Raw genomic sequence first — 3,124 nt, 5'->3', positions numbered from 1 at the left:
CATGTAAATGTAAACAAAACCAATTTAGACTTGTAATATGCTGTTTTAATACATCAGTGGAATTAAGGTTTTTTTTTAAATGCAAAGTTAAAACATCAAAATATACAATATTCACATTTTTAAAAATCAGCTACAGTGTAGAGCAAAATATAAATGCAAGTTTATTAAGAAATAAAACAGTCCAGATTTAATTAATTCCTAAATATCACATATATAGCCCTAGGAAGAAGACAATGGCAAACAACTTCTGAAAAACCTTGCAAAGAAAACTGCAGGGACTTGTCCAGGCAGTCTCTGAGAATCAGACACAATTGAACAGATTAAAAAAAAAAATCAAACACAACCCACCCCCTAAGTTATTCAAATGTGAAAATATGATATTGAGAGTTGAAATATTTATCAATGAGACAGATTTCTTTTGGTTTAGGTATTTTATTTGTGGACATACTTAATTTTTTGTTTGTTTGTTCTATTGCTGTTATGTAATAAATAGGCTTGTTTGGGGAGTTTGTTTATTAATATTCTTCTAATTGTGTTATCACTAGCATGTTAGAAGAAAATAGCTTCTTGGCCTTTTGGCTAAGATCAAGTGTAGTATAAAACTAATGCAAACACAAGTTTAAAAGAGTGTAGAAAAATTAATAATAATAATAATAATAATAATAATAATAATAATAGCTTAAAAACAGTTTAAATAATAAAATGGGGTGGGTAGCCAATAAATCTGAGATATGCCAGATCTAAATGGCTTCTTTGCATGGCTTTCTTTCTGTTTAATGCAAGAGAGAGATTTCTCTAAACCAACTATTTCTTCCATTATTTTTATAGAAGGAGAAGTGACATTCACACTTAAGCCATTTAGACAACAGTTCTTTAGACACATATGCCTGAAACTAAGCTCCACAGAATTTGGGATAATGTAAGGATGGTTCAAAGGAAAATGCATACTTACTCTGAAGGAACCTGTGAAGAGGATGAGTGATGGGCCATGTAGCTGGTCTTGTTCTGTCTTCATGGCCATTCTCCCACCTCCACCTCCTGTGTTGGAATTTGGAAAGCATGAGAAAGGGTTCTTCAGATATGGATCTGGAAAGAGACTCTCTCTCTCTCTCTCTCTCTCTCTCTCTCTGTGTGTGTGTGTGTGTGTGTATATATATATATATATATATATATATATTCAGCATGGGGAAGCAACTGAAAATGTGAAGGCAAAGTGAGGCTAGTCAACAAGGCCCTACAATACCCCTTTTATGCCATTTCTAATAGACTTGAACTGCCAGAACTTTGTTTCTGAACTGCATGAAAGTAACCTTTTAATGAGAAGTACCATCTAAAGGAGTTAAACTAATTAGAAACATCCCTGAAATTAGAGAGCTAATCAAGTTACAATTAAGGTCAAATAATAGTCCAGGAAGAATGGTAAAATATCAGAACATAGCTCAGAAACATCTTCAGGGGAAGTTGTAAATATTTCTGACAAACCAAATAAAGGGAAACTTTAGTCAGTTTCAAGGCTCATTTAGCTAGTGGTTGGAAATATAACTATGCTATAAATCACCAAGTACCTTAAATTATATGATCCTTGTGCCTTTCAATAATCCTTACATTTGCAGTCATGGGGACATTTAAGAAGTAAATATTTAGGAGCCAAAGCATAATATTTCTGTACAACAGAGCAACATGTAAACAGGTTTGAAAAATGACCAAGGCTCTTTGGAAAACTCTATATAAACATATTTTATTGGCATAATATATTTAATAGCCTTTTCATTAGTTTGGTGCATGAAGACTATTTTTAACTATTAATATAAAAGAAAGATCCATAGTTTGGAAATGAAGTCTATCTTCTCTTGAAAAAGAAATTCCATTAAACACAAGTTACTTTGAAGAACAAAAATTTTAACTTATATCAATATTTGAAAGCTGGAAGAAGTGCTGGTGGAAAGTATTAGGATATTTCTTCTTCTCACAACACAACTGAAACTAAATTATGGCTAAATAGAAATACGATAATCAGATCTCCAGGCACAAGAAAATAACTTGGTAATTTTGGACGAGTCAATTCACACATTCTCTCTGTCTCAGTCTAATCTTCACAAGATTGCTATGAGGATAAGTGATTTTTGAAGGACAAAAATGGGGTCTTATCTAATGTTGTATTTCTGCTAACATAGAGGATGCCATTGATGATTTGCTAATCCTCCTGTTTCTCAACACACCTTTCCAAACGTGTCCACCAGGAAAGTTTCAGGAAGATTACAGGGAAGAAAGAAGAGATTTTCTTACATTACACAATTCTTATCTGTGTAAAGTTATATTTAGCTTATAATAAATGAGGATGATGAAACTGCTCAGATGTAATGTTAGATGACGAGAATTGCTCTAGAGGAGTAACTCTTAAGTCTAGGTCAGGATGAATAGGAAGTTACAGTATGTACATAGTCTTGTACCCAAGATTTGTTTTTTTACATTCCATAAAGCATTAAAGTTTGGGATGGTACATGGATGGTACCTTATGGACCCAATTTTACTCTACTTTTCGGAATTGTTACTAAGATGCTTTTAAGAGACTGATCTTAAAAGTATCATGTGCCACTGCTAAATGTAGGTAGAGGCTGCATTTATTTAACAACACAGCAAAGCCAGAAAAAAATGTCTAGGTTGAAGATAAACAAAAACAACATTTGATTTGATTTAATTTAATTTAAAATCTAATTTAATACAATTAATTAACTGCAGTTAATATTATTATTCCACGTTCATTTAATATTTTCCTTCTTATATATTACAATTCTTATACATTATAACCTTGGAGAAGCCACATATGCCTTTGGTGGCCACATATGGCCCTGGAGCCTCAAGTTTGCCCCCTTGTCTGGAAAGGTAAAGATATTATAATTAATCAATCACCTCATGAACTCTTTAAGATGAGAAGAGAGCATGCTTTTAAAGATCAGACACCTAACATCTTATACTTATGGAAGGATGCTGAAGTACTAGAAAGACTACAGAGAAGAACAACAAAGACGGTGTGAGCGGCTTGGGGATTAAATCCTATGAAGAACAGTTAAAAGAACTAGGTATGTTTACCCTAAATAAGATAAGGCTAAGGGGAGAATTTGAA

General features: G+C 32.8%; 1 pseudogene; it reads left to right on the top strand.

Moving 5' to 3' along the window:
• Nucleotides 1-559: 559 nt before the first annotated feature.
• On the top strand, nt 560-643 carry LOC134495080 (U2 spliceosomal RNA; annotated as a pseudogene).
• The last annotated feature ends 2,481 nt before the right edge of the window (nt 644-3,124 follow it).

Source organism: Candoia aspera, chromosome 3 (genome assembly GCF_035149785.1).
Source record: "Candoia aspera isolate rCanAsp1 chromosome 3, rCanAsp1.hap2, whole genome shotgun sequence".
Lineage (NCBI taxonomy): Eukaryota > Metazoa > Chordata > Lepidosauria > Squamata > Boidae > Candoia > Candoia aspera.
This window is presented reverse-complemented; position numbering and strand designations above follow the sequence as displayed.